Source organism: Protopterus annectens, chromosome 9.part0 (genome assembly GCF_019279795.1).
Source record: "Protopterus annectens isolate FY-2018-M chromosome 9.part0, PAN1.0, whole genome shotgun sequence".
NCBI classification, from domain to species: domain Eukaryota; kingdom Metazoa; phylum Chordata; order Ceratodontiformes; family Protopteridae; genus Protopterus; species Protopterus annectens.
In genome coordinates, this window is record NC_056743.1 from 1420957819 (window position 1) to 1420981730 (window position 23912).

A 23912-nucleotide genomic window follows, 5' to 3' on the forward strand; every position below is an offset into this window, starting at 1 on the left:
CGAAGCCAGAGGAGTCGAGACTGGTGGCATCGAGGCAGACTGTTCCGCCCTCGGCTCCGAAGTCCTTGGAGCCGAAGGAGAAGCCTGCCTATGTCTTTTGGCGGTCGGATCTGACGGACTGGTCGGAGCCGACGCCCTTTTCTTTTTAGCCGGAGAAGGAGAGGATGCCAAAGCTTCTTCAAAGGAAGGTTTTATTAACCCTTTAAGAATAAGTTTATTTTTCCTCTCCTGGAGGACCCTTGAGGAAAAAGCGTGACACACACTGCATGACTCTTGTAAATGTTTTGCACCCAAACAATACACACAGAGCGAGTGATCGTCTGTGATGGACATCTTGAAATTGCATTTGGTGCATTTTTTAAAGCCCGAAGGTCTAGGATTCTGAGACATTATGGCAAAAAATCAGTAATCCCTGACAGAAAATACACTATCCACTGACTTTCTGTTTACTGACACTACCTAATAATAGGTTTACAGTTGCCGTTTAGTAAAGAAACCGTCACAAATTAGTAAGGGTACTTTGAAACCCTGTAAGGTTTAAGGGGGTTGACTGACCGGGAAGGCCCTAAGATGAGGGAGACCTAAAATCAAACTCAACCCAATCACACAACAAAGTCTTTTCACAAACTCCAAACACACACAAAAGTGAAGAATAGCCGTTAAAACAGCTTTTTATGACAAGAACAGCAAAATTCTGACAGAAAAAAGTTAGTAAATTTACTACTCAGCTCAGCCAGCTCGAGACCACGTCTTCGCAGATTAGCGGCAAACGAGATCTGGGGGACTGGTAGTGGTGCATCCTGGGATATAGTAAGCTCAGCCAATAAGAGACTTCGCTCTTTGGCATAAGCGTGCCGAGTCGGAGCCGAGGGATCGGCTCCGAACCCATCAGTCAGAATGTAGGCGAGATAGGATCACATAACATCTATGCTAAACGACTATAATATAACAGGTTAGACTAGAAATACAAAAATTTTTGAATAAATTCAAAAAACTTAGCCAAAGCCAAAGAGGAGCACAACCAAACTCGTCGACGTGGCAAACGAGATCTGGAGATTGTACTGGTGCACCATGGGATACCTACCTAGCCATGAGCCAACTAGAAGACTTTCAGCTTGTAAACAGGCCGAGTAGGAGCAGAGGATCGGCTCCGATCCCATATGTAAGAATGAAGGTGAGATAGGACTACAGAACATCATGCTATTGCACATTCATACTTTGCAAACAGTACTTATCTGCACCATCACTGTTAGAGAGTTATGCAAATCTGCTCGTTTATGATGGCAAGTGCAAGACGTCTAAAACTAAAATCCACTGATCTATCCACCCTCTTTAATTAGGATGATATCCCTGACAAAATCAGACTACAGAGAGGGTAGTACAATAATTCAAGTATATTGGGAAATGTATTATTGGCTATTAAAATGTTAAATGATTTTTCTTAAATCTCTAGTTGGCCATGCATGCCAAGTTAAAAAATTAATAAAAACTTAGATCAACAGAGACATGGTATTCTTTAGGTAACCATATGAAATGCTGGGACCTGCTAGAGTGAGTCCCGAAATACAGAGACTGAACGGACTTACATATACTAAGTCTGAGATGTCATTTCTCAGATTATTCCCTTTTCTCCCAGGTATGGTGATCTCAGAGTTGGTATATTTATATGTTTGGGGAATTCTGGGGGAGATTGCCTTCCAGCAAAAAGAATTCTCAACGATGAACAGGGATTTTCGAGATTCACTCTTCTCCTGTGTTTTATGTCATTTTTTTCCAGTTTGTCGGCACTCAGCATTTCAAGTGCCGACATTTCAATAGGGAGCCCATTCTTTAAGACATAAAGGCATCCCAACTTAATGACACAACTGCATATATAGAGATTCATTCAATCACCATACTGTCAGCCTTCCTCATCATCCTAGCTAAGGATTACAGCAAGCATTCTAAAAGGACTTGTACCCACTGAAAATTCCCTTGCTCTGATTCAGGAGGGTCCCCAGCCTAGGCTTCCTTATGGACTAAAAATAGTATACAAAATATCCTTAGATATATGCAGCAGTGGCTCCTTGTGATTCTTGACCCCATTATACATCCTGTCATCAGGAATGGACATTGAAAATATTTATTTCTTTATTTAACGTTTGTTGATCAGAAAGTCCGACTAGGACAGAGCCTATTTTCAGTGGAGGCCTGGGGAGAAATGCTCCAGATGCATGTCTTTGGAATGTGGGAGGAAAAGGGAGTACCTGGAGGAAACCCATGCGAATGCAGGGAGGACATGCAGACTCCACACAGAAAGCAGCCTAGCTGAGAATCAAACCGGAGAACCTCTTGCTGTGAGGCGACAATGTTAACTGCTGCACCACCCCAATACTCAAGAATATAGACATTAAATTGGCAATAGTGTACAATCTACCCACCCTGTAAACAGAGCACCACCATCTAGAACCTTTCACACCCTGATCATGGTAGAGATCACAGTCCCATACTGACCTTCCAGAACCTCCACAGCACCAATCTGAAGACCCTGTTTATACTGACTTAACATGTTAATTTATCAAAGCCTTCAGCCTGATCCTATCCAGATTATAAAATAATCAGTGCTCTTCTTAATATTGTTCTAGACATATGCACACACATATCCCCATAGTGAATGAAGAACTCAGCATATACAGTAGTTTCACTCATCTCTCATCAATAATGCCACACGTGCTGGTAGTCATTGATACCTCCAATTTGAGAATACTTTGTCAGCAGTTGCCATCCACTATAATGGCCCGTCAGTGACCTGTTACCCCACTACCCCCATGGCTGTACCAAAGGATGATGCACCCCCTGTTCCCTACCTCCCCACCTCACACATAGTACTAGTCTCACCTGCTCATTGAGTAGATTTAGTGTTAGGCACTGGACAAGGGATGGTACACATTATGTAGATATTAATGAGGTGCCTTCAGTATGCCTTTGCATCAAACCACACCACTACTGCACTGGTTAACAAACTGAGTGTACCACATTAGTTATTGAATGCCCTCTAAGACTACACCCACACCTGAGAGCTTTTTACAACTAAATTTTTGGAATAATGACAGTCAATCATCTTGAGTCCAAACTTTTCTTTTTTATTATTTTAATGCAGTAAATTCCTACTACTGCCATGTTTACTCAAATCACATATCAAGGAAAAAACATTCTAAAATCCACAAATAATTATTTAACTTTTTTGTTAATTTATTTGAACTGCATGGGGTTTTGCTATAGGCTCCAACTTCCTTCTGCATTTCAAAGATATGTGAATGTGTGAACTATTGATGTTTAAATGTCTTGAGAGGTGTGTGCGTGTGCCCAGAGGTAGGCTGGTACCGCATCTTAGACTAGCTCTTGCATTTTCTGTATGACATGTTTCGAGTTAGGCTCTTGCTCATGATGATCATGAAGTGCATATAAATAAAGTACTGAAAAATGGATGGCAGAATGAACTAACACATGCATACTTTTGTAAATGAAATCTCCACAGCTCTCGACCTTCCACCTCCAGAATGTAGAACACTTACTAACAACTTCACCTAGGAAGCTCAAATGATGGTTAAAATGTGTTACTTTATACTTATAAAAAGTTATTTTCATAAAAGAATATGATTCAGTGTTATTTATTATGTATAACAGTCAAAAAATTCTGAACACAAAGTGTGTGGCAGACCCTTTCAGAGTGGAACAACAAGGAACATAGACATTTTAAGACTCAGAAGGTGGAATGTTCCTCAATGAGATAAACTTGATGGAACGCTCCTTTCTTAAAAAAAAAAATGATTACAAACTGATACAAGTTTCAGGTTAACTGTTTACTAAGTTTCAGATTATTACCAAATGATATAAAACTACCTCTTCTCTACAACTCATATAGTTATCATTTGCTAATAAAGTAAGTGGGCTAGTCCAAATAACATCTGAGCCAAGATCATGGAGACATACATTACAACACAGTATTTGTAATAAAAGAGATATGTAAGATATAGTACTTGCAAAATGTGACATTCAAGAAATTACATTCTCTTTTTTGGTAGCTGCTAAAGCATACTTGCAAATTGTTAACATTCAAAATTATATTTTGTACTTAGTAATACACGTTTGGATAATTCAGTGCCATCCTTATGCAATATATATCTCAGTGAAATAAACTGTGTTTGTTACGTTCTGTTACTGAGCAATCATTAAATTCTGTAATAAATAAAAAACACAAGCTCTGTGCCACTGGCTACAGGAAGCAGCTTGTTAACATCTTAAGAGTCTTAATCCTCTGTACTAGCTGCCAATCTTTACTGACACTTTACTAATTCCTCCTGAAATTTAGATAACACGACTTGTATACTACCCATAAGCTGTAAATTCCATTCCCATCACTTTTTGAATAAGAATCTTGCATATTTCAAAAAGATGCCCTTATTCTCTCTACAGAGTTTAAATCATACAGCAATCATATATTACCTTTAACTATTTTTAAAAGCTCCCTGCATGCAAGCATACACCCATATTCTAAGTTGTTTGCCCTGATGGGAATCACTGTGCTGGCGAGAACAGATCAGACTCCTCTATCCCCAGTAACTGGCTCTATCTCATCAGTCTCCTGGCATTCCTAGGCCAGCTGGGAGACCATCCCCAATATGTCATGAATTTGCTTTGGGGCTTTCTCTTAGTGGTCTGTGCCTGGTATACCTCACACAGGAGGCTACCGGGGGCATCCTCACTAGCTTCTCTTGATTCAGCGAAGCAGTAGTTGCACTCTTAACAGTGGATGGGAAATCGGAAATTCACCCCTGGTCCACCACCTGTGTCTCTAAATGGCCAGAGGCAACCTGTAAATGTTTGACCACGTATGCCTTATCTTACACATACCCCTAAAAATAACCTCTGGGGCACCAAACTTGTTGGGTACACTTGGGATGCATGGCTGAGTTTAAAAAAGCCCTTGTAGTTGTTAGCCTTGTATACACCTATGAGCTTATGGCATCCCCAAGAAGGCTGGAATCAGACTATGTCAAGCACTGTGAGCTCTGAACCTTGTTGTGGATCATTTCTGACACTTACATCCATGGCCATGTACAACGCTGCTGTTACTGCATCAATGGCCAGGTACAATGCTGCTGTTACTGCATCCACAGCCAAGTACAATTACTGCATCCATGGCCATGCACAATGCTGCTGTTACTGCATCCATAGCCAGGGACAATTACTGAATCCATGGCCAGGCACAATGCTGCTGTTACTGCATCCATGGCCAGGGACAATTACTGCATCCATGGCCAGGGACAATGCTGCTGTTACTGCATCCATGGCCAGTAATACGCTGATGTTACTGTGTCCATGGCCAGGAGTATGCTGATGTTACTGTGTCCATGGCCAGGAACAATTACTGCAGCCATGGCCAGGTACAATGCTGCTGTTACAGCATCCATGGCCAGGCACAATGCTGCTGTTACTGTGTCCATGGCCAGTAGTATGCTGCTGTTACTGCATCTATGGCCAGGAGTATGCTGATGTTACTGCATCCATGGCTAGGAACAATTACTGCATCCATGGCCAAGTACAATGCTGCTGTTACTGCATCCATGGCCAGGCAGTACGCAGTTGTTACTGTGACCATGGCCAGATAGTATGCTGCTGTTACTGCGTCCATAGCCAGGTAGTAGGCTGCTGTTACTACGTCCATGGCCAGGTACAAAGCAGCTGTTACTGTGTCCATGGCCAAGTACAATGTTGCTGTTACTGTGTCCATCTGTAAGTTCATCTCTCACTCCCCTAACCTTCATTTGTGAACAAGACCCTGAGATATATAAACACCTCCACATGAAGTAACTTCCATCCCCCCAACTGTAGAGGGTAATTGACTTTCTTCTGTGAAAGAATAATGACATCTGATCTTGAGGTATGATTTTCATTCCAACCCCTTCACATTTATCTGTGAACTCAAGTTCAGAGTTTAAGTACCTGAGCCAGGGCACTGTACAAATAAATGTATACAGAGCTACATAAAAACATAACTATATATAAATTAAATAAACAACAACATTAAAAGAAATAAGTTAGTGGTTAACTGTACGCTAAGTCAGACAAATGCATTTTTAGGCTCTTTTAAAATCTGCTAATGTGGGTATGTCCCAGAGCCAGCCAGGAAAATATGTTCCGTAAGAAAGGACCATGCTAGCTAAAGGAGTGACCAGAAGAATCGAAGTTGTAGCATGGAACAATAAGGAGGTCTTGTGAATTGGAGTGCAGTGTGGGTTGGATTATAGCTGTGAAGAAGGCCCCATGGTTATACTGGGCCAAGGTCATGGAGTGAAAGACAAACCATATCAAGAATCCTATAAATAATTCATTGCCTTACTAGAAGCCAATACATGTTCCACAGTATTAGGATAATTTAATGGTGTCTTGTTACTCCTGAAAGTAAATGAGCAGCAGAATTCTGCACCAAATGTAATTGGGCAATCTCTGAATCAGTGAGCCCGATATAGAGCATTACAATAATCTAGCCAAAATTATGCCAAAGCAAGAACAACAGTAGGAAGGTCACTAGGAGGAATAAAGTGCTAGGTAAGACTGATATTCAGCATGTGGAAACAAGATTTGACAACAGCTGAAATGTGGTCCTTAACTGTCAGCCTGTCATCAAAAGTCATACCACAATGTACATACCAGACATCAAAGTCAAGTGTGGTCAAGAAGACAGCTTTTTCTACAAACAACAAAGATGCAACTGTAGTGCCCAGTGCCCACAGACTGGATAATGCCAGACCTCACCTGCAGTTTGATATCTTGTTCATGAAAGTCACAAATAGGAAAGAAGACAAGGTACCCTCGGCTGGAGTACTATGGCTACCCGAAATGCATTCTACTTAACACCAAGATCGTGAACAAACTCTTATTCCACAAATACAGGATCTGAATGCCACATAGCAGTGACCCTGGAACCCCATCCTGGTGAAGCACCCCTCAAAAATACTTTCTGGGCTATGCAGTCATATGCATCATACAGGCCCACAAAACCCACGTTGACAGGACTGACAAACTTCCACAACCTTTCTATTATATGTAGCAAAGACAAAGTTGATACACCTTTTCATGGCCAGGATGGAAATCTGCATTTATGCTCCAGAATCTTAAGCTCAGCTATGGTATATATTTCTAGATATAGGTTCTTCCAGGAAGGCTGAGGGGTGTGAGCTCTCTGTAACTGTAACACACTAACCTATTGGCATTTTATTAAATTCCAGTGAAAGTAGCTTCTTGATCATAAAACAAAAATATTTAATGCCTTAAACTTTTTAAAATCTAATGACTACAGTGAACATTCAATTGTAGGATTCAGAAGAGCAACCTACACAGATGTACTGCTACCTCATAACACTGAAAAGAATACTGTACTAAATCTGTGGTTATGATGATGCCATTCAGTTTTACTTGTTTACTTGGTATCACTATGGTCATTCAAACCTCTGTTGCTCGAATTCCAGTAACTTGCAACCAGGGACTCAAAAAGCTGTTACCTCGTCCGAGCAGGTGGTCGTGCTTGAATGCGAGTTCAACCATACAGCTTGTGGCACCATCTGCTTGCATCCTTGGAGATGAACAGAAACAAGTGCTTGTGGACCAGGTAGGCAGGTAAAAGGAACGGGGAGGGTGCTTTTATGTTTAGGGAGGTACGGGGAGTGCAATGCATACTTTAGAGTTAGGGAAGGGGAACAGGGATTTTAGGTTAAGGAAGTGATCCAGAATTTAGGTTTAGGGAGGGTGAAAGTGGATTTTAAGTTTAGGCAGCAATCTGGGATTTTAGTTTAGGGAGAGGAACTGGGGCTTAGGGTTAAGAAATGATCGTGAGTGGGAGGGGCAAGGGGATTTTAGGTTTACACAGCAATCCAGAATGGGAGAGGGAAGAAAACTTAAGGGTTAGGGAGGGTAAGGGGATGTCAGATAAAGGGAGGGAGCAATGGGGGACTTTAGCTTTAGGCACTGGGTGGGAGTTTTTAGGGTTAGGATCCAGGTTTTGGTAGGGACAGTTAACATTATGGGAGAAGAGCTACTGGAAGACAGAAGACTTGGCATTGAGCAAGTGGCAGTGAGGATATGCGTCTCGAACAAATGCGTCTCAAGCATGTCAGATTGCTTTGTAAAATTATGTGCATTGTATAAGTGAAAACAGATACTGCTGAGTCACATTTGTTATGCTTAATAAAACTATTTCTTTTGTCTTTATAACTAGGTCATGGTAGAAAATCTGCTGGTCCTGTTCACATACCTGCAAAGGTAAATAAAACAAGATAAAAAATACAGCAGTAAGGTTAGTAAAGAAATAAAATGTTGAAAGTCTTGTAAAGCTTCACTCAGATGTTTAACAATTTTGGAGTATCTTATATCACAGAAGTGTTGGGGGAAGGCTGAGCATACTTAAATATATGCCAGCATACATATAGATACATACTGATCTTGAAATGCATTAGCTAATCAGTATTCTACAAGGCAATTTAGCAGTCAATTCCATGCATTGGCAGCACTCTTAGTAGTGTAAAACTTCCTGAGGTCCAAGATGTGGTTTATTCCCACTTGTGACTTACCCACTCTGGGCCAGCAATCAAGAAGCCTGAATCCTCACCACTGGCACTGGAGAGGGACGTTCACTTGGAACAAAAAGGGATACACCCATTATTTCCAGATGCTGCTCTCTGCATCAAGCACAATTTCCTTTAAGAGCACACAGGGAACACACTCAGCCTCGGGTCTGTTTCTCTCTCTAGGTCACCAATAAGGCTGCCCAGTGGCACAACTGTAGAGTTAAGTCCTCAGCCGAGTGCCCAAGCCAAGTCCTCCAGCACCCTCTCTGTGAAACCAGTCTTTGTGTACCTGCTCACAGTAGCTGACACACATGCACTTCGAGATTTGATTTTCACACACACACACACACACACACACACACACACACACACACACACACACACACACCTGGGAAAGGCTGGTACAGATTTACTAGCTATACCCCCTTCTGCCCAGACAAGTAGTTACACTGCCACCAGACACTCCAAAGCCAGCTACTCAAAGGTTCTTGTAAGGGTACCCAATTATACTGGGTGAAATTAATATTAATACAAATGATAATTTTGACCAAACAGCCAAGCTTTCAGGAGTGGCCACAGTGTCACCAATAAATATAAGTAGTCTCAAAGGTTAAAATTTTCTCTAGAGAATCACCAACAATGAAAACTTTAAATATATTTAATAATAAAAAAACATGAAAATACTAAATATCTTTTTATAATAAAGACCAGAGATTCAGTCACAGGAAATATTAAAAACACAGATGGACAAGTTTACGCAGTTACAGCAAAACAATACTTAACTAATCTCACTATATTTTACTGACCAATCTACATAACTATTATTCCTTGGTTACTATAGCAAGGCAAGATGAAGTAGGTGAGGGGTTCATCCTTGTCAGATTCCAAGAACAGAGTGCTCGGAGACTTCAAATAAACCACTAAGACTTCAGTGTCAACTAATATTACACATTATTTTTAGTGATGGATTACAGAACATCACATACATCTGGCCATCTGACTTCTGGTTCTGGCTGGCTAGAAACTGCCAGGATTTAGTACCTTTGTGTCAATAACACACACACACACACACACACACACACACACACACACACACACACACACACACACACACACACACACACACACACGCTAAGATCTGCTGCAGCTCCTGGAAGTCATAAAACAATTTCAAGCCTATACCCTTCCAGAGTAGCAATTAGTTCACCCCAATGACAATGCAGGAAGCTTCCTAGTGCAGACGTTTTGTCTCTGTCTGCATTGAGAACTGTAAGGTAAATGGCCTAGGCCCAGTCATTTTATTTTAGAAAATTTTCAAAGTTTGAGATTAATCTCTTCTCTTCTATTATCCTCTGTCGAAACATAAACATTTAAACAGTTACAATAACGCATGTATATTTCTTTTTCTGTCAAAACAGGGTAGACTGTTGGTACATGTTTAACACAAGCATCTGCACAATTTAGTTTGCTATACAAATGACATATAATTCTTTACAAAATTCCAGCTAGCTGTGCTGACATATGTTACACATCCACTGCCCTACTTCTCCTGGCATAGCTGGCAATACCTCACATTGTCAAACCACTGTTTGCAGCTGATGGTCTCACTGAATTCCATTCTTTCTCCCCAGTTTCACCTTTTTACTCTTCCTTTTCACGAACATACTGACCACATCATGTCCATGTTTTTTGACTGATGCTGTCAATATTATAAATGTTATTAAAATGAATTGGACGTTTTTGGTTTCCCTGGGACTTTGGCTAAGACTGGTGATCAAGACACGTTTGTAAGGAAGAGAGGGAAGATTTTTAAAGATATTTTGCAGATATAACGGTATAAGTGTGAAACAGTGATATGGCATTTTTAAATGGTATCACTGTACTTACAGTAAATATGTAGCACATGTCACACACAACATTAGGCAAAGTAATAATAATACTTTTATTCCTGCAAGGTTTGATTGTAGTATATGCTGCTAGTTTCATCAAATGTAATGTATTACATATTGGTATGATAACTAAAGCTTTAAATGTTGGAATTAATGAGAATTAGAGAATGGCAACCTGTTGATCGACACTGTGATTGGAAAATGAACATTCTCCAGCAGGGTGTTAATCTACAGATAGCATCTTCTGAAAAACAAGTCTGTTGCTTCATGGCAGCATAATAAGCTGCCATGGAGTTCAGACTGAAAGAAAGCTAACTGTTGCCATTATTTTACACTCACTAAGCAGCGTTTCTGCTGTTCAGTGAGTGTAAAATTATAACAAACAAAAAAATTGAGAAGACTGTGTGTGTTTGTGTGTGTATGAAAGTGAGAGCGAGATCGATTGAGTTTTACATTAGCTAAAGCAGCTCTTTTGTTTGTTTAAAAAATAAAAACAAACATATAATAAAAAAAAATAGAAAAGTGTGCAGTTTACTATTAAATTTCCAAAGTGCCTGTGCTCAACCGGCATGTGGTCGAAAGGTACTTTTCAAATGGGCAGACTAAAGTCTTTCGGCTTTTCCCGGTTAGGGGTCACCACAGTGGAACTTCGGTCCGCTCATGACTGGCAGTGGATTTTTATGGTGCAGAATTGCCAGCCCAATGCCAAACCTTCAAAGAAGGCATGCCCATTCACGCTCGCACCTACCTGCATGTCTTTAGCGTCACTTGACCGTGGGGAGGACATGCAGACTCCACACAGAAGGCACTCCAGCCGAGAATCGAATGGGAGAACCTCTTGCTGTGAGGCGACGACGCCAACTGCTGCACCACCGCGGCAGACTGCCAAATCAAAATACATACACTACACTACAACAAATGGGTAGTGCAGTTTGAGTATCTGAGTTTGGCATTGTGCAGGGAGATCGCAGTTCAGTGAGGAACAGGGAATTAGCCCATTTCCTCACTATAGTGCGATCTCAGAGTTGGTAAATTTAATTTGCAGGGTGCAGGGTGGAGTAGCCCCCTTGAAAAATAGTACAATTAGCATACCGTTGACTGTAGAGTGTAACGGTACATTAATGTGCATAGCATGGGTGACTGATGTCACCTCTTGCTATGTTGAATACATCGAACTACGGATGTCGATGTATTCATTTTTGCCATGGCTGCTGTTTCAAAGTTCCGAATTCACCATTTTGGGTTGACACGTTGATGCAGCTTCGGAATTTTCAATAGTAAACCAAGTGTGCAGGTGCGTGTGTTTATTTTTTTCTGTTTGTGAGTGTATGGGTACTTCTGTGTATGAAAGCGAGTGTGTGTATGTGTGTGTACACTCACGAGAGAGATCGAATAGTGGATGGAAGTTATTTAAAATTAATTGGTATGCATACCTCTCTCAACCTCTTAGCTCAAGAAATGCAGATAAACCCTAAAGTAATGTGAGGCAAATGCTTAAAGGGACATTTTAAATATTGCTATAATACAATTAGAAAGTTGGTGTAATAACAGGATTTATGTTAAATGCATTTTTATGAAGGATATTAAAGTCTGTAACTCTAATATAATTCATTATTTAGTGAAACTCCAATGATTTGCGAGCAAATCCCAAATTTTATAAGGAAGACACAAAAAAAAAGGGCAAAAATATGGACATTCTGAGAAAATCTGTACAGTTGAGACGTACATGCATGAAACTTGCAATGGCTGGCGTTATTAACTATTGCAATCTTGTGCTTTTAAAGGTACCTATGTGTGTGTGTGTGTGTGTGTGTGTGTGTGTGTGTGTGTGTGTGTGTGTGTGTGTGTGTGTGTGTGTGTGTCTCTCAGAGAGAGAGAGAGAGAGAGAGAGAGAGAGAGAGAGAGACAGAGATGGAGTGAGTGTATGTAGAAATTAAATAATTAAAACTTATATTTCGAATGTAAAGTACTTCCCCCAACAACAGTTAATAATACTGCAGCAAGTCAGAAACATTAGGCGAACGAACTAGTTTACATTAAAAATATATAAAAAAAAATGATATATATATATATATATATATATATATATATATATATATATATATATGGGTCTACTTCATAACACTGAAATTTCATAACAATGAATTTCATAACATTGAGACCAAAACCTCTAAATCCCAAAACACTGAAAACCCAAAACATTGAAAACTCAGAACATTCAAAGTGTGCTTCATAACATTAAAAACTACAATGCATATGTAAATAACATGCTCTACACCTATAACACTACCTAACAAACACACTTTCTACTGCGTTTCTGCAGGGGGGGCAAGCCCCCCTGCACTCCCCATGTGGGGGGCTCTGCCCCCTACCCCTGTAAATTAAATATACCAAAACCAAGATCGCACTATGTATCAGAATCATGGGTCTACTTTGTTTCATTGAAAGCTCATTTCACTGAATTTGAATTCACCCTTACCAAATCGCTGAAAGCTCAAATTACTCATTTCACAGAATCAAATTTCACTGAAGTGAAGTGCTGGAACTGTGTAGAGCACTGTAAGGCAAGTAAAAAGCTTATGCCCTTTTCCCCACTGTAGTGCGATCCTAGAGTTAGTATATATGGTTGGGGGGTAGGGGGCACAACCCTTATATTGGGAGCGCGTGGGGGGGCATACCCCCCCCCAGTTTGGTTTTATATTATATTTCACTGAAAGTTTCAAAACAATACATTTTAAACCAAAGACATGCATACTTACAACACCAATGACTAACTCTTTCCAGAAGATAATATATAACCCAAACTATGTGGGGGGCTGTGCCCCCCACACACAACCCAACCATATATAACTAACTACAGGATTGCACTACAATAGGGAAAAGGGCATATACCTTTTACTTGCCTTATAGTACTCAACACAGTGCCAGTACTTCACTTCAGTGAAATGTGATTCGGTGAAATGAGTTTTCAGTAATTTGAGATTTAGGCGATTTGGTCAGGGTGAATTAAAATTCAGTGAAATGAGCTTTCAATGAAACAAAGTAGACCCCACAATCATACACTGAGGTTAGGAAATTAAATTTTTTCCACTGTAGTGCGATCTTGGAGTTGGTATATTTAATTTACGGGGGGTGTGGAGGCAGAGCCCCATACATGGGGGATGCTGGAGGGCTTTCCCCCCTGCAGAAACACAGTAGAAAGTGGGTTTGTTAGGTGGCATTGAAGGTGGAGGGGATCTTATGTACTTGTGGAATGTAGTTTTCAATGTTATGAATCACACTTTCAATGTTCTGAGTTTTCAGTGTTTTGAATTTTTGAGGTTATGGTCTCAATGCTATGAAATTCAATGTTATGAAATGTCAATGTTATGAAGTAGATCTCTCTCTCTCTCTCTCTATATATATATATATATATATATATATATATATATATATATAAAACAAAAACAACCAATTTAACAGATAGCCCATTCTCGAAGTGCAATAATTTGAGTGTATGTATTACTATGGTAATAATGCCCTTTGCCCTTTCAGGGGTGTAGAGGCCCTCCGCCTGCGGTGCTGGGCCTCAGACACCTGTGGGTAGGTGTTATTTCCACAATAACACACAACCTGTTGAGCATTATTGCTTGCTTGTTATTCTATTGAGGAAAAAGCATGTCTCCAATGTGCTTAGCAGGGATGTATTAGAGTCTACAGGATATAGGAGTTTTACTTTTAATACAATAGATTATGTTAAAAATTATAAGACTAGGTTTAATGCAGAGGAAGAATTATTCTGGAAAGAATATTGTTGGCAGGTGTGTTTGAATGCATGTTGTACACATAGTCTGAATGATGAAGGAAAGTTTACTATACTGCTTTCCAGAAAAAGGTTAAGACATTTATACATGTTAATTTGATCATGTGATGTGTGTAATTATTTTTAAGTCTTTATGATTTGGTAAAGCACAGTATGAAGTCATCACTTGTTTGACAAAAGCACTTATTGTGTTATTAAATCTACCTTTTTATTAGTATTTGTTTTATTACAATGTTTTAGAAACTAACTTCAACCAGATACTCTTTCCTCCTCAGAATCTGTGGTTTATACCCTAAAGAACAAGTAGGGAGTAAAATCTACACCAGAACCTTGATATTTTGGGGTTACTGTACAAAGGCAGATGGTTGTACAGAAGTGGGCAGTTATCTATTCCACTTCTATTCTTTGACAAATGCTGTCTGCAATGCAAGTGAAAAAAAAAATAAACATGAAAACAGAAGTGGAAGTACTGCCTCCATTCACATATGGGTGCTATTATGCTGAAGCTTCCTGTCGAGCATAAATCAAAGGCAGGCAATGTGCATCAAAATGAAACAGACAATAGAACAGCTTTTGAATACCACGAGTCATTCCTGAAAAGGTAACACTGACACAGTGGGACTAATCCCATCAATAAAGAATAAGTAAAAATGAAAAAAAAAAAAAAAAAATATCTATCTATATATATATATATATATATATAGGTTTACTTGAAAACACAGACGACACCACAAAACCGACAGTTCAAAAGCACGAAACTTCACATGCCTGACAAACCACAATCCCGACAATCAACAAAACAAAGCAAATATCTTTTCCGAAAAACACACACAACACAAGCACACCAAAAACCTTACAAACCTACACTAAACCTTACATACATGCACTAACCTTAACCCAAACCCTAAGGTCCATCACTATCGCATACTCACATTACCCGAGCCTTAATCCTAACTCACTTAACCCACCCCTAACCCTAAAGTCTGTCACTATCGCACACTTACCTTACCCGCACCCTAACCCTAACTCACTTAACCCGCCCCTAACGCTAAAGTCTGTCATTATCGCACACTTACCTTACCCACACCGTAACCCTAACTCACTTAACCCGCACCTAACCCTAAAGTATGTCACTATCGCACACTTCCTTAACATGCCGGTGTTCTCAACATTGGGCTTTTCAACTGTCGGTCATCTCCGACCGGTGTTCTCGTCGTCAGTGTTTTGGCGTGCCTGTGTTTTCAAGTACACCCATATATATAGCAAAAATGCTGGGCAAATTACTACTATTGATCATGCTGTATTCACCTACCTGCTTGTCACAGCAGTAGACTAAGGCCATTGAAATTTTTTCTATACACTGTATGTTAGGTGACTTATATTTGAGCCTAATATTTAATATCACACAAGCAGGGTGGTGCAGTGGTGCAATGCATCATGGCAGCGAGTGGTCAATTCATATTTTACCAATGATGAAGTGTTTTTGTTTGGTCATGAGAGTTGTTTAAGTGATCCAAGAACAGTCCTCTTTAGCCAGTAATGAGTTTACTATATATATATATATATATATATATATATATATATATATATATATGTGTGTGTGTGTGTATATGGCTCAACATATATATACGGTTCATAGGTGTGTACTAGGCTAATAGCCCTGGAGCCTTTACAAGCCTAGCCCATAGGATTACCCTGGCACTGTGCCACCCGACCTTAATTTCCAGTGCCTCTGTCGAGTAAAGCCACTGGAGTGATGCCTGGGTTGAATTTTATATCTCCCATCCACTCATCAAGATTTCTCTTGAAGAGGGCCAGTGAGGTGCTCTACTTGACATGTATGGGAAGTCTATTCCATAGCATTGGCAGTCTCTGGGTTACGAATCTGTTCCTCCAGCATGTTCTGTTGATTGTAATGAGGTTGAAGTCTCTGGAACATGTGGTATGGAGGGACTGCGATTTCTTCAGATGCAGCATTTCTAACAGAGCTCAGACAAGGCTTTGTAAGTCAAGCAGAGATTGCCTCTAAGTAGGCGATATGAGACAGAGAATAGTTGGAGTTTTTTTAGTCTGTCCATATATTGGACAAATGTTTAAGGCCTAGGATCCTCTTTGTGAGGTACTTTTGCGGCCTCTTCAGTTGTTGCAGGTGTTTAGTGAGGTACATGCCAATTGGGGCATTGTACTCAATGATTGGCCTAATGAGGGAAGAGTAGAGGGCGACAATGACCTCTTTCTTCCTGTATGCAAAACCCTTAGTAATGAGATATGCCACATAGAACGATTTTCTGACCAGTGGCAATGTGGTGGTCAAAAGAGACGATGCTGTCAACCTGTGTTCCCAGATCTCTTATAATGCCTTCTGTGTTCAGTGGACTACCATTGATGTGGTAATTCATGGGAACCCGCTTTTTCCCAAAGGGTTATGACGACACATTTTTTGGCATTGAGCTTAAGGCTATGGTTCTGACACCAGTTGTTGGTCTCAGTGAGGCCTTTCTGTAGAATGTCAACATCACTTGGGGAGTTAATAATAGCTCCCAACTTGCAATTGTCTGTGAACTGTGTCAGCCAGAGTCCGTTCGTGTTGGCCTGGACTTCAGAGAAGTAGATACCAAACAGGAGAGGACCAAGGACTGAATCCTGTGGGAATCCACTCATGACTGGTCAGCACTCTGACTTGGAGTCAGCTGCTTTCACACTGTAGGTTCTACCTGTGAGCCAGTTTGCAACCCACCTAGTGATATAGAAGTTGATGCATAGCTTAGTGAGTTTTTCTATGATACCTGAGTGGGGAATGGTATCAAAGGCTTTGGGCAAATCAAGTTAGGCTGTATGAACCACCTTGCCTTCATCCACAGCTCTGGTGACTAACTCAAAGAAGTCAACCAAGTTGAGCAGGCATGATCCACCCTTCACAAAAAACAAACTGTGGGAGATCCAGAGTTTAGAGATTCCCTATATCCTTGTTTATTAGGTCCAGGATGATGTGTTCCACAGCTTTGCATATCAGACACATCAGGCTAATGGGGCAATAGTTCCCAGGGTCTGTAGTCACTCCTCCTTTGTGGAGAGGGATGACTGTAGCAGTGCGCCATTTTGTAGGGACAAAGCCTGAGGTGAGGCTGTGATTGAACAGGGCACACAGGTGAGGTGCCAGTTCTCTCTGTAGTTCATGTAGAACACTGCCAGGGATATTGTCTGGTCCCATAGAAGCTGTATTCTTGGCCTTGGACAGTGCTGTTTTAACCTGTGCAGCAGTAATACTGGGTGCCTGGCAATCTACTGGTATTGTGACAGGTCCCTTGGGGGGAGACAGGGGTAAAGTTAGCACTGAATCTGTCAGCCAGTATATTGGCAATATCTGTTGGCTCTGTATAGGAGGTGCCATTGTGCAGTAGCTCAGAGCAAATCTGGGTATTGCCATGGAGATTCTTTACATAAATAAAAAAGGCCTTGTAGTTGTCCTTATCTGCTACAATTCTGTTTTCATAGCTAGCTTTAGAGAATTTGATGAGGGATCTCATCCTTTTGTTGAGGCTGATAAGGGAGTTTTTCCAGTCTTGGGACTTCATCTCATTTCGCATCAGTTTCCTCCTCCTGTTGTAGAGTTTGTTTATGGCAGGGGACCACCAGATTGGTTTCCTTTTTTTGGAGGAGAGCGTCTTTGTTCTATTGCGGTCATGCAACTTATCTCCATTTTCATGGGTGTAGTGAAGTTAGCCACCTCTGTTTTTAGGAGCCCAAAGTTAGCTTTAGTGAAGTTTTTCATGGTGGTTACCTTTGTGAGTGGGCTGGGGGTGGTGGAAGGGATATGGATTTCCAAGGTGATTAGTTTGTGGTTAGATCTAACCAGGGAGGAGTTGACTATTGGTGTGGATCAATGGTCGCCCTTGTTAGTAATGACCAGGTCAAGGATGTTGCTCCCTCTAGTGGGGGTAAGAACGAGCTGGTCCAGGGCATTGGAATGAATGAATTCTAGGAAACGTTGGGCAAGTGTATTGGTACATGAGTAGTTTTCCCAGTTAATGGAGCGTTAGTTGAAGTCGCCCAGTATGAGAGTGTTAGGTTGGACCTTAATATTCTCCAGGGTGCTTAGGAACAAGGAGTGTGAGTTTTGGGACATGGTTGGGGACCTACAGCAGGCTACGACCTGGACCATTGTCTTACCCAATGTTAGCTGCACCTGAAGTACCTCAGATGTGTTATGTTGGGCTACCAGTCTGGTGGTGTGCGCATCCTTTATGAATATGGAAACACCATCGCCTTTCGGTCCAAGTTCTGGGGTCGAAAGGTGTGGAATAAGCTATAGCCTGGTAGTGCAGGGGTGCTTTCTGCTGCCTTGAACCAGTTCTCTGTTATGGCACAAATATCGATGTTCTCCATTTTAAGGAGTGCTTCGAGCAAGAGCATTTTGAGATTTAGACTTTTAGCATTAAGCAGCATGACCCTCAGACTGCATTTGTTTGTAGCTGTTACGGTGGTAATTTGATATTTGGAACACCACCTAAAAAAGGCACTATAAGGGTGGCAAGAGCTTTGGCCAGTATCTGGAAGCCCAGGGGTGACAGATGCAGGCCATCACTAGCAAAGCATTGAGGTCTGTCAGTCATGTCATTCCACGCAGACAGATGCTGGATCCCCTTAGAATGACACCAGAAACTTAGCCAGTTGTTGAAGTCAATCATTTTCTGCTTGTACTGTGGCATCATTCTGGGTGATGGTAGGATGCTGCTTAGGGCTAGGGTCATACCCGCCTGGGATACATACTCCGAGAGCTCCTCCGTGTCTCTTTTCATGTAGTCCAGGGAGGTACGTCTCAGGTCATTTACACCCACATGTACAATGACAGAGTTATATTTGTACCTGCTGTTGAGGGACTTGAGTGCATGCGTTATGTGGTGGATCCTAGCGCCTGACAGGCAGCTGACTGTTACTTTCTCCTTATTCAACCTAGGAAGTGGGACATCAGTGTGCCTCACTACTGAGTCACCTATGACTAGTGTGTTGGCCATGCTGTTTTGCTTAGGGGCTTTGGTTGAGTGGCACACTGTTTAGGAGAGTTATGTGTCTCGTGATTAGTGTTGTGTTGTGGTCGAGTGCGTTTCTGCCTTGGAGGTCTCTGCTGTTTGGGTAGATTTTTATTGAGAGTCTCCTTGAAGGTGGGTGTGTGGTTTGTGTTTTTATGTAAAGGCAGTGCTGGTGTGTGCTCTGGAGGGCTCTGTGTTCCATGTGATGTGGTGCAAGTGTCAACCTTCTCCTCTTGACCAGCTATCCCATTCTTGGCTGGAGAGTGCATGGCTTTCAATTTGGATATATAAATGCATCTCTCGCAAGTCTGAGTGTTGGGAGGTAAGAGGAGATGGTTGCCAGTGTACATGAGGCAGTTGCTACATTGCCTCAGGATGCCCAAGTTCACCAGGTTAATAGGAGAAAGCACAGGAATGTGGTTTATTGCATTTTATTGCTCTGTCAATAGGACTTGTTGGTGGGACAGATTTGTGTCCCAGAGACTCCCCCATCTGTGGAAGAGACAACATCTCCATGTCAGCAGAGTAACGCATGATCCCTTTTTAAGTGCAACCAGGATAACTGGATGGGAAAAAGCCTTTATCTGGCAGAAGCACTAGTTTTCCTTCAATTAATAGCATTTATTTTATTTTGATTCCCATCCATGGTTTTAGCTGTTTGTATTATTTCTTTCACTGTTTTACTATAAGGCATTTATTAAAAGTGCAGCCATCAGGAATATCTCCCTAAAACAATAAGTCATACCACCACATGATCTCCAGTCAAGAAAACCCATTTGTTGTCCCAACTCTGAATCCCCAAATAATGCTTCTCTTCTTCCCCAGTATCACTGCTCGTCATTCACCCTTTCTCACTTCAGCTGCATCGCCTTCCTCCCTTTCTCAATGCCCCTGTCGACACCCACCCTGTGCTCCTACATCTCCCTTTCCCATTATTCTTGTAATCTTTTTATGAGGCCTCCCAACTGCTTTCCACTTTTGGCTCCCTTTCCCCATATCTTCTTCTTTCCTGCTTCCCTCTGCCTTGCTGCAACAGTGAATATTCCTTTCTTGCCTGCTTCCCCTACTATCCTCACCTGTCCCAATTCCGGTCCATCATGTTTCACCAGACCCCTCTATCTACCTACCCCCATCTAGGTTTCTCCCTGTTTGTCTCTACCTGACCCCTGCCTCTCACTTCCAGCCCGATTACTGCATGACCTTCTCTACCTGCCCAGCCAGTTCTCTTGCAATCTGACAGACCTTTGCTTTTTAATCTTGTGATGCATTTTTAATAGAAACTCTTATTAGTGCAATAAAAAACAAACTTAATGCTGTGTGCCTTGGAAAGAATAGTACGCATTACAATACAGGGATGGAAGGATGGCCAAAGATAAATTAGCACAAGGGGTAGAAACATTATATTCCAACAAGTTTATGAATATAACAAGGAGATGGTGGGAAAGCTGGGATTAATAAAAAGTCAGAGGCCTGTTTTCAAAAGAAAGACAAAACATTTAAGAATCTCCTTTTAAACATAGGCAACACTGCATCCCTACTTCAATCTTCAGTTAATTATTAGGCAAGAAATTTACAACAATCAGAATGCTGCTGAGCAAGGAAAAAAAGGCGTATGGTAAAAAAAAATATATATATATATATATATTGGCTGGGGACGGAAAGGATGTTCCTGAGTCACCAAATGATTTTCTGGGGAGGGAGAAAATTGATGTATGTCATTGTGCCAGAGACATAAAATGGATGGGGATAATGCAGGGATGGCTTGTAGACAGAATGTAAACATGGGATACGAATTTCACTTCAAGCAGTAGACTGGTAACAAGCGGCTTACCCCAGGTATCGGTCTTGGGGCCTCTGTTATTCGGGATATACTTATCTGAGATGCAGGCCAAAATCAGTGGGTTATGGCTGACCAAGTTTGCAGATGACTGCAAGCTGGGCATGGTCATCAATTCCCCAAGTGATGTGGATGTCTCACCCAAACAAATGACTGTTGCCAGAAACATGGCCTCAAGCTGAGTGCCAAAAAATGCAGACTGATGTCCCCAAATATTATCACATTAATAACAATGTCCTAAACACGCAATCAGTCGTAAGGGATGTGGGCATCCAGGTTGATAGCAACCTGACTTTTGACCACCATGTTGCTTCTGTTGTATGGAAAGCTTTCTACATGGCCCACCTCATAAGTAAGGGTATCTCATTCAGGGACAAGGAGGTCATGATATCCCTGTATTCTTCCCTTATAAGGCTAATTACGGAGTACAATGCCCCCTTCAGCATGTACCTCGCAAAGCACATGAAGCAGCTGGAGAGACCATAGAGGCTCCTCAACAGGACAATCCCAAGGCCTCAAACATCCACCCTGTCTCTCTACTAAGTTTCATACAGACTCCTCAGAGGTGACCTCTGTCTGGCATACAAAGCAATCTCAGACCCCGCCTTGATGGGAGTGCTGCATATCCGTAAGTCAAGCTCCACTCGAGTAACCCACACAAGCGAACTCAACCTGGTCTGTGACATCAATAGGACTTGTTGGCGGGACAGACTTGTGTCCCAGAGACTCACCATCTGTGGAACAGACTCCGTCTCCATGTCAAGCAGAGTAACTCGTTATCCCTTTTTAAGTGCAACCTGGGTAACTGGATGGGAAATAGAAAATACACCCCTGGGATTCCACTTGTGTCCCTGCTAGACAGGGACTTTGGGTGCTGACTTATCTAAACATGGGCTAAACTCTTGGCTAGATTTATAAGGGCCACAGGGCCAATAGCCTAGTAACTTCCTATGATAATAAAAATAAGGTCTGCTTTTCTGTCGCAATGTAGCCCTTCACATGTTAAGACAGAAATACTAAGCTTAACAAATATGAAATCAAAATGTACTCATCAGTTAATTAAAGAGCTGGGGGGAAATAGCTACACATCTGGCTTGTTCTGAAATACATTAACCCACATGATGATTCTGAAGTGACCATTATTCTAGCATAAGTTTGGCTTTGAGATGTATTCAGATAAAATTTTAATCTATTCAATAAAAATACTAATGAAAATATAACAAATCTGATACCAAAATAAACACATTTTAAAGCTTTTGAATACCGTGTCACTTCACTATGGTATGTCACTTTCATTATTGATGATGTGGATTTATTAGGGGGATTTATGCCTGAAATATCTGACTGTGTGCAGATCCTGACTAACAGTGGATGAAAACCTAGCAGGGATGTCTTGTTTCTAAAAAGGAAATATTCTGACTCGGCAGTCTTTGCCATGGTGAAGTTTGCCGGGAGGAAAAGAGAAGTCTGGTCACGACTTGATGGAGCTCGAAAGAAAGGAAAAAAAGGCTTGATAGGAATGGGAAAGTACAGTCCTGAAGAACTGTTAGTTTGGCTGAGGAAGGAATTGTGCACTTAAGTCACGGAAGGGGAAGGCAAAGGAAAGAAAGGACATGGAACACATAGGTTTGCAGAGGGATAGGACAGACTTGGAGCAAGATGAGGAAGGCTTTGATGAGAAAGGACAGATCTGGATCATGGTGGGATAGATTTAGAAGTTGCAAGATGGCTGTGAGGCATGGTAAAGCTGGGCAGGAAGGGAAAGGATGTACTTGATTCATGGTGTGAAGGTTTGAGAGAGAGAGAGACAGGATGGACTTCGATCATGGTAAGGCTAATTATAGAGTCAGTCTTCCGTGGATAAAACCTTGATTATGATCCAGACAATCCAAGATCAACTACCAATCTACATGCAAGAACAGACAGTTGAGGACAGTAAGAGTAAATGTCTGATGATGGTTCACCCATCTTCGGAACAGGAATCCTTGATCCTTAATGCAGATGACTCTTGATGGAGAATAGGTACACTACACAAGAACACAAGCCATATACTTGGAAATGTCAAGTAGTACTTTATGCTGCAGTAAGGACTGGTATGAAGTGTGGAAGCACACATGCACTCAGGGGCCTGGCGCTGAAGTCTTTGCTTTTGCCAGTGGACACTGCAGACTCTTCTGGGGATGCTGCAACAAAGTACCAACACTAATGCTGCCTCTCGAGCTAATCTATCTTCTTTCAGCCAGCTTATAGACATACACAGGTCTGCCTTCCCTTACCATGAATGGCTCCTGTCTGGCTGCCTGGGAGGGAAGGCTAGACATTTTGGCCCAGAGGAGAGTTTATTTTTTACTATGGCGAATCAGAATGCTACTGGGCATGAAAAAATACAAAAACGTTAAATTATTAAATAATAAAAAAAAAGACGTGGACTAGGAAGGGAAAAGACAGACTTGGGTCACTTAAGGATTTGTTGGGGAGGGAGAAAAATGATACAAGTCATTGTGGCAGACAAAAAATGGATGGGGATGATGAGGGGATTTGCTTGCAGACAGAATATGAATACGGAACACAAATATTTGTAATGGGATAAGGCTAACAGTCCTGTATGCTATTTCACTTGGGGAAATGGTAACACCAGTTGTTGTACTTTAGCATGTCAAAGCACAATACCACTGCAGTTTTGAGTGGGGTGCAACACCTGGCAGCAGGTGGTGTGAACCATAAACAACACAACTAGAGCCGACGCAT

At 41.4% G+C, this 23912-nt stretch overlaps 1 protein-coding gene across 2 annotated transcripts in view; it reads right to left on the reverse strand.

Annotated features, from left to right (window-relative positions):
• ANKRD39 (ankyrin repeat domain 39) overlaps positions 1-23912 on the reverse strand; it is a 426259-nt gene that overhangs the window by 104638 nt on the left and 297709 nt on the right. The window lies entirely within an intron of this gene.